This window comes from Mastomys coucha, unplaced genomic scaffold, assembly GCF_008632895.1.
Source record: "Mastomys coucha isolate ucsf_1 unplaced genomic scaffold, UCSF_Mcou_1 pScaffold3, whole genome shotgun sequence".
Lineage (NCBI taxonomy): Eukaryota > Metazoa > Chordata > Mammalia > Rodentia > Muridae > Mastomys > Mastomys coucha.
Genome location: NW_022196909.1, coordinates 35,559,334 through 35,572,462, shown reverse-complemented (window position 1 = coordinate 35,572,462; position 13,129 = coordinate 35,559,334).

Below are 13,129 nucleotides of genomic sequence, written 5' to 3'. Positions count from 1 at the left end.
GCCTCTGCAAGAGCAGGCAGCCCATTTAACTGCCGGGCTATCTCTCTAGTCCCTCAGGGCTTTCTTTAAGAGCTTCTCAGCTGGTTGTTAGAGAAGATTTCCACTTAGAGAGAGACAAGAAGCCAAATGCTTTAAGAGGTGCTAGTTTGAATGGATCAGAACCCAGACACCGGCTGACATTTAGAAATGAGAAGCCAACGGATGGCTAGAACAGCCTGGGATTGCGGAGCAGGAGAGTGCGTCTGTCTCTTGACTGAAAGATAACACGGGAAGACATCTTGCCTTGGCTTTTCCACATGGATCTGGGGACTTTCTGGGAATGGAAGTGGCTTCTGAGATGTTCATTCGCTTGTGGCCTGAATCTTCAAGGCCATGGGAGCTCTGTGAATACAATTTGTTCCTGTGAGGTTTCACTCTTCGGACGGCTCTTGAAGGCAACGCTATTATTTGCAGATTAAGATACTGATACTCAGGAAGACCAAGTGGCTGCTTTAAAGACACGTCTGCCAGTAGACACTAGACTCAGGGGCATGAGCAGGCAACCTCTGAGGCCTGGCATTCAGGACACATGTTAACATCTTTCAGAGAAGTCAGCGTTCCTTTCTGTCTCTTCCCAGGTCACACAATAAACACTTGCTTCTCCAGAGCAAGCTGGAAAAAACTCCAGCACCCTATCTTTCCATCTTGCTGTTCCCTTTGACTGTGACATTGAATTTTGTCCCTGATTTCTTTTTTAAATGTGTCTTTCTGGGTAAGAACCTTGAGCTTCACCTCTTGCCTTTCCACGTTAAATTTTTTTTTATTTTTGCTTGTAAAGGGGACAGTGGAATTAACGTATACTTTATCTCCTTCCCAGAGTTATCGCTTTTAGACACAGACTTTGATATATCGAGACTTCCATTCCTGAGACCCACACCTTTATAGTACTTCGGTAAAAAGAAACTCATTAACTTTATTTAATGGGAAAGTTAGAGGTATCACATGCTTGTTGAAGCCAAAATTTTATTTTAACAGACGAGTACTGCCCAACATATGCTGGTTGGCTTGAGATCATTTTGGGGGTGGGGTGTCTGACCACACACTGACCCCAATTACAGGCATTTTCAAATGCTTCAGTGCTGCTATTTTGAACAGAAAGCAGTAACTAAACCCAGCAGAGCAGGCTTTATGAATGTTCCCCGTGAGTGTATAGCTCATTTTGTTTTTCATGGTCATTGAATTGATTTTCCTTGCTAATTATACATAGTATTCAATTATAGTGAATTTCTAAAATCAGATGACAATTGGCCATCAGAGATGCTATGGCGCTCAAGGGGGGAGTAGAAAGTTTTAAAGCTTCCCCCAGCCTCTTGGTTTCTCATCTGGAGAGTACCATTTTTAGATTGCTTTATCAGGCTGTTTATATTTTGCCATTCATGAGAATGATCAGCTACTGCCATTACCATGAATGTATAAATTGTTAATTTTCATTTGGGATATTTCTAGATCGTAAATGAAATCATTGGTGCACCCTCAGCCCCCTTTGCAGGCCCTTTGTAATTAATCTTATCTTGTCACTAAAAATGGGCTAACCATTATTCAAAAAATGAAGTAAGACAAAACGTGGGTCGGATCCAGATTAGTGTGTGTCCAACTTGAACCGGTTAACTTGATGGCCCAAGAGGCACCTAGGAGAAGATCTCCGGGGACAAAATGAAATGCAAAATCGCGTGATGGGCAATGTGTGGAGGTGACTATCGAAAGGCTGGCTGTTAGGGGATGTATAATAAGCTTAAGGGTAAATGTAGACTCGAAGTAAAGTGCATTCTTCAAAAAGGGATGTGATAACTTAGGAACAAAATGTATGTTCAGAAAATAAAATAAAATTATAATATGTGATGTGGATCAGCAGTGGCTCATCCTTACACTGGTAAAAAAATCAAGCCTAAAGTTCTTTAGAAGGATGGCAGTAGAGAGAAGAAGGAGGAGGAGAAGGAGAGGAAAAGGCGAGGGATAGGAGAGGGAGAGGGAGAGGGAGGGGGAAGGGGAAGGGAGAGGGAGGAGAGGGAGGAGACAGAAGAGAAGAGGAGAAGGAGGAGAAGGAGAAGGAGGAGGAGGAAGAAGAGGAGGAGAAGGAAGAGAAGGAGGAGAAGGAGGAGAAGGAGGAGGAGGGGGGAGGGAAGAGAAGGGAGAGAAGAGGAGAAGGAGGAGAAGGAGAAGGAGGAGGAAGAGGAGGAAGAGGAGGAAGAGGAGGAAGAGGAGGAGAAGGAGGAGAAGAAAGAGAAGGAGAAGAGAGATTTGAAAGAGGTTGCCTTTGATGGAAGAGGCTGCTGTCCCTGGGAAGGAGCGAAAGCTCTCTAGTCTTACTTTAAGGCAGTTAACACTTCAGCCTTCCAAAAAACGTGTGTGATTTTGATGATAAATAATTAACTATTTAAAATGTTGCCTTTTGAGGCTGGAGAAATGGCTCAGTGGTTAAGAGTACTGACTGCTCTTCCAAAGGTCCTGAGTTCAAATTCCAGCAACCACTCGGTAGCTCACAACCACCCGTAATGAGATCTAATACCCTCCTCTGGGGTGTCTGAAGACAGCTACAGTATACTTACATATAATAAATAAATTAATTAAGAAAAAACAGTGGCTTTCTTTCTAAGCCGGGCGGTGGTGGCGCACGCCTTTAATCCCAGCACTTAGGAGGCAGAGGCAGGCAGATTTCTGAGTTTGAGGCTAGCCTGGTCTACAGAGTAAGTTCCAGGACAGCCAGGACTACACAGAGAAACCCTGTCTCGAAAAGCCAAAAATAAATAAATAAATAAATAAATAAATAAATAAATAAAATGTTGCCTTTCAGGGCCTGGCGAGATGGCTCAGCGGGTAAGAGCACTCACTGCTCTTCCGAAGGTCCTGAGTTCAGATCCCAGCAACCACACGGTGGCTCACAACCACCTGTAATGAGACCTGATGCCCTCTTCTGGTGCTTCTGAAGACAGCTACAGAGAATTACGGCAGAGAGAGTGGGGCCAGAGCGAACGGGGCCGCAGAGGTCCTGAGTTCAATTCCCAGCAGCCACACACATGACGGCTCACAGCCATCCGTACAGCTACAGTGTACTCATACACATAAAATAAATAAAGTAAATCTTTAAAAAAATAAAAAAATAAATAAAAATGTTGCCTTTCAGCTTCTTTTAGCACATGAAAATGCTCGCTGCACTTCATGCTTTGTGGTGTCATGCTAAGGGGTGGTCTTACCTTTCCTGGTGTGTGGATTATGAATGTAACAGCAGGCTTGGTGGTAGAGATGGGATGACCGTAGAACTCACTTCTGTCTGGAAGGGGCCTGGTCAGAATGTGTGTCTAGCCTCTTTGGCTTTGGGCTGTGATGAATAAGAAGATGGATTTTCACAAGCATCCTGGGGCTGAGTTGTGAGCGTGCATCTGAGCAGCTGGGCTGCTCCTCCGAATTACTGCTTGTTGTCCATGTTGGGAGAAGATGTTCTTTTGTGTTGCCTGAGTGTGGACAGAGCTAGTGCTTAAATCCTCCACTGTCAGGATACCTTGAAGGATCTGTCCTTTGGGTAAATATGGAAATAAGAGGCTGAGAACTAAGACTAGATTTTTTTTTTTTTAACATGCGTTGGGGTTGACCCTACATGCTTGCCTAGTAAGCAGAGATGGTCTGGGGTTCTAGTTCATTTTCTAAAGAGATGCTTTTACTTTAGCAGACAGGATGCGAGGTTGGTGGCAACATGGGCTCTGAGCCACATTTTTACTCCAGGTTTCACAGTCTTCCATCTGCAGGTCTTGTCTCATGATTAACTGTGTCAGTGTTCCCTCATGCCTCAACCGTCAGATGGCACAAATGCTTCTGAGACTGGCAGCTGGCCCCACAGTGGAGACATGTGGCATATTTGTTTACAGTCTTAACTATGTGGAGCTGTTGATATTCAGGTTAGGAATTAAGAGAGTGATATATTCTAGTTCCGGCTTAGACTAAGAAGAAATATGTATTTGGGAAAATTAACTAATATTAGTCAAGCATTTATTTATGTATGTTAATTAATTAATATATATTAATTACATATACTTATGTATATTGTTTCATTTGGTTATATAAAACCATTTATTACTATTCTTATTTTATATATGAGATCCAGAGAGATCATTGGGTTCTACCCAGGACTCCTAGTTAATAAACTGTAGAACTGGAATTAGAGGGTTTTTGTTAGCAACAAAAGAAGCGTTTGTCTAACCAAGTTTCACCAACAAAAATCCACAGACAGGAACATCACCCACGAATCTGAGGGAAATGGAAACGGTGAGCCTCACCCTGTTCCAGTAAGACCCAGAGTAGTTCTCACTACTCTGAATTGCCACAGTATCACTCAAACGATGCTCTTTGCGGGTCCCGTGGTGTCCTCGCCTGGCTGGCCTTTACTTCCAGCACTGCTCATACGGATCACAAGAAGTTCTGAAGAGCCCACATAAAGAGTTTGTAAGGCTGTGCGTAGTGGCACGCATCTATAATCACCATGCTTGGCCAGCTGGGACAGGAGGATTTCCTTGAACTGAAGTTAATCTGGCCTACAGAATGAGATGGTTCTTTAAAGACATGAGTCATGTGATTCCACTTTAGACAGGAATTGGAAGGATGGCGGAGTGGGAAGTGTGGGGTCGAGAAGACTCTGGTATCCTGTGTGTGCAACCAGGATGAGACTCCTATCCCTTTATTTACTGCGAGGGTTTTAATTACTAGTTTATGTGCCCGATGTACCCATTCATTCGGACAGATCTGTGGATCTGTGTTGTGTGCCCCTTCTCCCCCCCTTCAACTTTCCACGGATTCTCTTTCTCCCTTTAGCCTTTATGCGTGGAACCCCAGAAAAGCTGTTGCTGGCTATGTAGTGAACAGGTACCTAGCGACAGATAAAGACCCAGGGAAATGAGAAATCTAGAAGAGAGGCGAAACAGATATGAACAGCAGAGTTGGTCCTTGTTGGTGTTTTTCTTCAATGGAAACAAATGGGCCACGCCCTAGATACAAGAGCACAAATGGCGGAACCCAAAAGACACAGGGCAGATCACCTTCTTCCTACCATGCTCTTACCTGACTCCCCACCCCTGCAAAAAGCTCACTCATATAGGAAGCAGAGGTAATCAGGATGCTACCATGTTCATTGCGATGACCATAAGTCAGTGGGTATGAAAACGGAATACCATGTCAGAATGTCAAGCTGTGCCATTTCGTCTGAACTTAGCAAATACTGATTCATTGCCCTCTACACTGAAGTCCCACCGATTCTGAAAGGCTGAACTCTTTTCTCTTGGCATCATCAGACACGAGTTCAGGTCCCATTTCTTGGCATTACCCAAAGCAGGACGCTCTTCTCCATCACCCGTGCATCTCTACGAAGAATATATGGGCATTTGCAAATGTGCCGTGAAATAAAAATAAATAAATAAATAGAAAGACTTGGGTGGTTTAGGAGATTTGGGGGGAGGTTGTCGATTTCAATTGTGAAAAAGATTAAAAATGTACAAACAGAGACTGAAAGCTGTCACAACAGTATTTTTTGACTAAGACAGCCAGTGCACACAAACCCAGTAAGATCCTCAGTTAGCATGAGCTTTCTGTCTGAGAGAGTTATCAAGTGTGCTGCTGTTCTGTTGGTAGCATGAGAGGGCGATGCTCAAGAAGCAAAGCAGAGAGAAGGTGTCTTCTCTGCATCCTAATTACCCCGAGGAAATACCTTCTCTGTACACTACGGTTTTCCATGTGTTGACAGTTTTTACCGAATTTTAATCGATGTTCCGGGAACTTCGTGCTTTAAAGCAGATAATTTTATGTCATGATCTGTGCTGTCTGTGTGTGTATGTTCTATGTGACCATGAATCTATTACACAGTTAAGATAATGAGTGTGCACGGTACTCCCCTAAGTTAAGCTGTGGTTCTTGGTCATCACCCCCTTCCTTCCGGCCTCCCCTGTTGCTAGTGGTTACCAGGCAACCGGTGATTTGCTCTTTGTCACTGTGCGCTCATTTACATTTCCTAGGCTTGTATGCAAATAGGATTATAAGGCTGCATCTCCTTTTGCCATTCGTTCAAACCGATCAACTATTCTCAGAGCCCTTCGTGGAAGTGCATGCATGCATCAAGTTCATTTCTTTTATTGTTGGCTAGTATGCCATCGAATGGGCCTTGACACGGTTTGCTTAGTGATTCATGGACATGAGGGTGGACTCTGGTTTGAGGCTGTTGCAAATTCACCTTTGAGGAGTCTTTCCGGGTAAGCCTTTCTATGGGCACACACATGCATATTTCTCATGAATAAATGCCTGAATAAAGGCTGGATCAAACGGCAACAATGTAAAGAATGTCCCATATAGGCTGTTTCTTGTAGATAACACCAGCAACACGTTTTTTTCTTTGTTATTATAATTTATTGATCTCTCAATAAGATCCTTAGCTCTGAAATCTGCTTAGTGTGACTGTAACACACAACACCTATAATTTTACTCTCCACTCTACTTGTGCTTTTCAATCTGATAGGGCTCTTATCCATGCCTTTTTATTCAAAATAAGAACTCTGCCTTTAATTTGATGGGTTTAGATCATTTGCATATCCTGCGATTATTATTATAGCAACTTTAAATATTTCATTGTTTTTTTTTTCTTATGGCATATCTTCTCTGTCCATCCTTTTTTTTTTCTGACTTCTTTTCGATAAACTTTTTTTCTTGTTTTAGTAAACTCCCTGGGGTTTATAATATACATCTTTAACTCAGAGGAAACTAACTTTTAAGTTGTATTTTACCATTTCTCATGCACTATAAGCAACTCATCGTCCTTGCTTCTCATTTCTCCTCTCTTGGTTTTTGTACAGTCCTTACACAGTCTGCTTCCACATACGTTACAACTCTGCACCCCCGCCTCTGTGCATTTTATATAGTAAAATTCCCAGGAGATGTTTGAGTCTGACGGCAGAACTTTCTTGTCTTTATGTATAAGCAGATTTCCAGGTGGTGTTTTTCATGTGTGCCTGAAGGGCTCCCGCAACTCCTTCTATAAATGCAAGGGGACTTGTATTAAACCCTCCCACCTTTCAGGGCTGGACCAAAGCTTCATGTTACATTTCCTTGAAAGATGCCTTCATTGGATACAGAATTCTAGACAGGCGGGCTTTACGGGCTTTGCCGCCAGCCGGTCCTTTAAAACGTTGCTTTGTTTTGTTTCCACGATATCGGACATCATGTCTGTCCCCGTCCCTCGGCATATATTGCATGTTTTATTTTAATTTTTTTATTTATGAATTTTTTTCTCGTTATCACTGATATTTACTGTTGATGCCATGCGTTGGTACAGTATTCTTCACATTCCTCGTTCTGAGGGCCTCACGGGGTTCTTAGCTGGTCTTTCTTTGCTGCTTCCAGACAGTGTCTGGTTATAGATGAAGCCCAAGTTAGTCTCCTACTGTTGCGGCTCTCCCTTCTCAGCTGCTGTCCCACTAGGTTACAGCCATGCGTCACAGGTGTGGTTCTTGGGATTGGCATTTTGCTGGGAGTAGAACCCAGAGCTTCTGGCACGACGGAACAAGGGGTCCCACCCCGGATTCTTGACTTTCTTGATGGGTTCAAGTTTTCTGGAAGTAGAGAGTCTTTGTCTATTAGTCCCCAACTATACTTTTTTTGCAGCTTCCGCTTTCCTGCACGAACTCAAGCATAGACTTGATCATTCCAAGTTGTTGTACTGGTTGCCCTGTTCTTCTTATGGTCTGACCTCTTACCCTCTGTCTCATTTTAGACATCTGTTGATATGCCTCCGAGTTTACTGACCTTCATAAACTCTTAATGTGCCATCAATTCTGCTATATAAAACATATATAAATAAATATAAACATATGTTATATATGTATAGATATATTTATAGAATATAAAATATATATAATATACATTTGTAAATATATAGTATGCATTTATATTATGTGATATATAAGGCATGCACATATAACATACATGTGTATATATATGTATATACACATACATACACACACATATATATACATATGTTTATATGTTTCACGTCTATGATAGTTCCTCTAATTTTTGCCTCTGATGTCTGACTGAGTCTTTTTGTTTGTTGCGTCTCTATTCCCATATTCGACATTTCTTCTAGCTCTGAACATAAGCAATAGAATTGCTATGTGCTCATCCTCTGTCAGTTGATTCTCACACATCTTTTAGCTGCGGGTTCATCTGACTTGGGAAGATTTTCTCCTCATCACGGCATTACCCGATACTGAATATTTCAGAGTGGATCCTAGGCGTTGTGTATTCTGTCTAATCAGGTGCTGCACATGGATGTTCGTATTTTATTCTAATACAGAGACTAGCTAGCTACCAGCTACCCCGAGTCTTTGTTCTGGGGCACAGTTAAGTATTTGGATCACTTTTTTTCTATTTTCCTATTGCTTTTAAGACTGTCTAGGCAAGCAGTGTTTTTCTCCAGGCCTGCCTCTCTTCTCCACCACTGAGGTAAGCCTCTTTTGGGGGTGTTCTAATGCTTCCGGGGAATTTTCTCCTCTGAGAGAAGACATTTTCCTTGCCCGCTTGTGGGATCTGAGCCTTGCTTCTTCTATCTCTGAGCATTTCGTCCCAGCCTGAGATAGTTTCTGCCGGAGGCACCTATCCTGATCACTGTTCTGCTGAATGAGGCTTCCCTGCTGACCCCCAGGTCACTCTTTCAACCTCTCCTTTCTAGCACTCTGCCCAGCTCCACAACTCAAGGATTTCCCTGGTTCTGCTCAAGGTTTCTCTTCCCTGTCCACTGGCCTACAAACTCTCTTGAAGCAATGACCAAGCTCGTTTATTGACCACATCTAGGCTCTTTGTTTCCCTATCTAAATAAACAAGTGTCTTTACTTTGATAATTTAGCCGTTCACGCAAGAGGTGAAATTCAATTCCCATTAATTTCTCCTTGTTGGAACCCTAAGTCTGTAAAAGAAGTTTTAGAGAGTAATCTAAATATACTTAGAAGAGAGGGTAGAAAAAGAAATCACTGGGGTGAAAGTTTCAAAATATTTTGGTGGCAGGAATAGCCCTAATGAGTTTGAATGGATGAATTTTTGAATATACAAATAAAAAAAACATTATAATAGCACATGTTCTTAAATTCAACTTGCAAAAAAGCTCAAAAACAGCTTCAAGGAATATATAATTTATAAGCGTGCCTTATACATCTCTTCACAGCATCAGTCCTTTCACATAATCTCCATGTAAAATATAAAAGCGAAAATATTCCAGTCCTAAAACTCGGTTCGGTTTTAGAACCCATGCCCATCCTCTTTGCCCTAATTTAGCAAGGCTGGTGTGTTTACTGTGCTCCCAGTAACTTCCATCTGAGAGGGACTGTGGGTGGCACCAGACTCTGAATGCCTTTCTGTGAGAGGCGGCGTGTCTTTTGTGGCTCGCTCAAGTGATCGTTTCTGCTGTGAATTTTAAATAGAACAATCATTTTGATTGCTCTGCTAAAGTCTGACTCAGTGAGCCTGCAAAAACCTCTCTCTCTTCAGAGAATCCTAAACAAATCTCAGGATTCCACCACACGTTTTCAGGAGGAATTAAAAAAAAAAAATGCCGGGGGTGGGGGAGGTTACACAATGTTACCAGGACACTGTGACTCCTTTACCAAGTGCCATGATCTATGGGCATTCAACGGAAAGCCTAAACAGGACGCTAGGACATAATGCTGCATTAAAATCAACTCTAGAATTTTTAGTTAGATTCCGTTTTCTATTATTTTTCCCTTCCCCTTGGCGAAATGCTTTTCTGATTTTTCTCCTTTTTTACAAAGAATTTAAGTGTCTTGTGGTGCTTCAAACAGTCGTTCGCCACATGTAAACAGTAGTCTGTTTACTGAAGATGGCTGACCTACTTTGAAGGCAAATGCCTCGCATCGACAGCAAGAAGAGAACCAATCATCTCGTCTGGTGGGATGCTAAGACTAGAAAGACCCTAGAGATCCCCTAGTCCCAAGGAGACAAACATGAGGGATAAGGGGCCTCACTCTTGTACCTTGTGTAACTTATTGGGAAACATTCTCCTAACACCAAGAAAGTTGGAGCTACCTCAGGTCAGGACCCCAGGCAGTCCATGATAATCAAAGTAGGGCTATAAAATTCTAGCGGTCCTAAATAGCATGTCTTCATCTACCCTGCCTCTTCAAGGCTCGGGGATCTATGTGGAAGAGGAGGCAAAAAGATTGTAAGAGCCAGAGGTAGTGATGACTCGACGCAAACGGTATGTTCCAGACACAAGGCTGATACACATACCCACTCACAGAGTCTTGTGGTGGCTTGTGCAAGAGGCCTGCAGAGTTTTGAGCCAGACAGGGTTACCGCACTGAGAAGGGAAGACGGACATGGAGTACCACCCCTAACTAAGAAGATAACTACAGTTGATACCCTCTGGTAATGGGAAAAGGTCAATTTCCTCCAATGGTGTATCACCAGGTATATCAACCACCCTCCAGGCCAGACCCCATACCCAGTACATGGCTTAACACAGAACAAACTCAATGGTATTTTTGTGGAGTTTTTGATTTATTTTCCTGTTTTGTTTATTGTGGTTGTTTGGGTTGGGTTTTTTTGGTTTTTTGTCTTATTGGTTCTTTGATTGTTTATTTTGATTTTCATTTTTGTGAGGTTTTATTGTATGTGTGTATCTGTGTGTGTGTATGCATGTGTGTATGCGTGTATGTGTGTGTGTGTGTGTGTGTGTGTATGTGTGTGTGTGTGTGTGTGTGTGTGTGTGTGTGTGTGTGTGTGAGTTTTCCTGGGGAAAGAACTTGAAGATGGGTGGGTAGGGAGGAAGATGGGAGGAATTTTCATTCAACACATATTATATGAAAACAATGATTTCCAAAAAAAAAAAAAAAAAAAATCCTAGCCAGGCATACACATCCTTGTAATCTCAGCTATTCAAGAGACTGAGGCAGGAGGATTGCAACTTTGAGGACTGCCTGACAACTTAGAAATTCACCTTTTTCTTTTTCTTTTTTAAAGAAAAATTTTGGGGAAAGGCCGGGCAGACTGCTTGGTGGTACACTGCTTGCCTAATATGCACCAGACCTGGATTTGCCTCTATAACTGAGGATTAAAAAAAAAAAAGAAAAATCATAGTTGCCATTAAGAACATGATCACTCTCTTAATGTTATAGACCTAGGACCTGAGACTTCCAGTCGGCCGTGGCACTAGTAAAGGGATCAGATGTCAGTCTGAGCACAGCCCTTCCAGAATGTCCCCACAGTCCTGGGGCAAATATATTTATGTGAGACAGGACCCTAGAGCTGGCAGGAAAAGAAGGGCAGCGCCTTTTAACCTGTCCTTGTAAGCAGACTGAGTTTTACGTATGGAAAGGGTTTTGTTTTGTTTTGTTTAATCAAAAGAGGAAATGCATACTTTCTTTCCTTTAAATGATTTTCCACGAAAGTCCACAGCACATGCTGAGCCTCACCTCCCGCTTTGAGCCCTAGCCCACCAGACCTCTTTCTTCCCTAAATAGTGCCTTCGTTTCATGCCCTACGCATACAGATGACCTCCATACAATCCAGAGTCCCCAGATGAGAGAGAACATGGGACTTGTCTTTCTGAGAATGGCTTGGTTTACTCACTAGGGTTAGCAATGTGATTCATGAGAACAACACTTTTATAAAATTTGTATCTATTATTATTATTATTATTACTACTACTACTACCATCATCATCTTTAACCTTTTTTTTTTTTTTTACAGTCCAGTCATTATCCTCTCCTGGTCCACCCTCCCACACTTCCTCATCCCACCTCCACCCCCACCTATGCATCCCCACCCACACTCACCCCGTCTCCAAGAGGATGTCCCCACCTTCTCCCACCCCACCCTACCAGGCCTCCCCACTCCATGGAGTCCCAAGTCTCTTGAGAGATTATAAACCCAGTTCCCATTGGTACCCAGTGGGGTACAGCGTCTGTGGTGGTTTGTATATGCTTGGCCCAGGGAGTGGCACTATTAGGAGGTGTGGTCTTGTTGGAGTAGGTGTGTCACTGTGGGCATGGGCTTTAAGACCTTCATCCTAGCTGCCTGGAAGCCAGTCTTCCACTAGCAGCCTGCAGATGAAGATGTAGAACTCTCAGCTCTGCCTGTATCATGCCTGCCTGGATGCTGCCATGCTCCCACCTTGATGATAATGGACTGAGCCTCTGAACCTGTGAGCCAGCCCCAATTAAATGTTGTCCTTGTAAGAGTTGCCTTGGTCATGGCGTCTGTTCATAGCAGTAAAACCCTAACTAAGACAGAACCTTTTCTCTTCATTTTCTGATTTTTGCTTATCCGGTTCTACACTCAGCCAGAGGAGGTGGATATATATATTTCTGATCCATTAGAAGTTTCCAACATATGAGAACTCCTTTTCTTGGTTCTTGACACCTGTAGTTGCTTCAGTATATATAACCTGTCAGTATATATTGAATACACTGGAAAACAAATTGCCCTTGGGAGAAGGAATCATTGCCAAGAGTGTGCACAAGTCTCAATGGATTACTCTCGAGAAAAAATTGTGATAAAGGAAACTCAAAAAAAAAAAAAAAAAAAAAAAAAGCACATGAGAAAGGATGGATGTTAAAAATAAGTCTAAGGCGGAGCATCTCAATGGAAGGTGAGAATTTAGTGAGCTCCACCAGGTCTTTCTGGTGAGATGAAATTTTAAACCCCAAATAATCCCTAATCCCTTGACTAGATCCAGGCAACATTCTATTTTTAACTCAGCTCAATCCACTCTTTAGACACCCTCTCCATTACCCAAAATGGCTGACCAACGATAAAAATAAATATCTCCAAGACAAACATCTGCTATGTGCGGTGCTAGCTGGTAGGGGCTTTTATGTGTAGAGCTTCAGTGTGCACACAAGTCTCATAGGATATAGTTTGCTACTACCTTCACTTTATAAGTATAGGGGAATTGAGGGGATTCCTTTTGTGTTGTTTCTGGTGACCATAAGCTTGTCTTGCCTGTGACAGCCATATATTCCCAAAACCACTGACTTGATTTTTGTCAGGACAGTCTTTCTTTTCTTTGAGAAACTACTGTGTAAATAATTCTCATGCCACGGGTCAC